Source organism: Capricornis sumatraensis, chromosome 4 (assembly GCF_032405125.1).
Source record: "Capricornis sumatraensis isolate serow.1 chromosome 4, serow.2, whole genome shotgun sequence".
Lineage (NCBI taxonomy): Eukaryota > Metazoa > Chordata > Mammalia > Artiodactyla > Bovidae > Capricornis > Capricornis sumatraensis.
The window spans coordinates 94,314,298-94,314,506 of NC_091072.1; positions in this window are offsets into that span (position 1 = coordinate 94,314,298).

Sequence of the window (209 nt, forward strand, 5' to 3'; positions counted from 1 at the left end):
AATCACTCAACTTTGTACAAGTGAGTCTGAGTACATTTTAACTTTATTTTCAGGAGTGGTCCAATAAGGCTGTACTTGGTCAATACTACGGACATAATCTAGAGTCCACGGAGTACCTTAAAGAACATTTCTAAATACCCACACACATACACACAGCATTAGAAATGATTAAAAAACTCAGACTTTAGCTTGAAAACAATGAATTACAG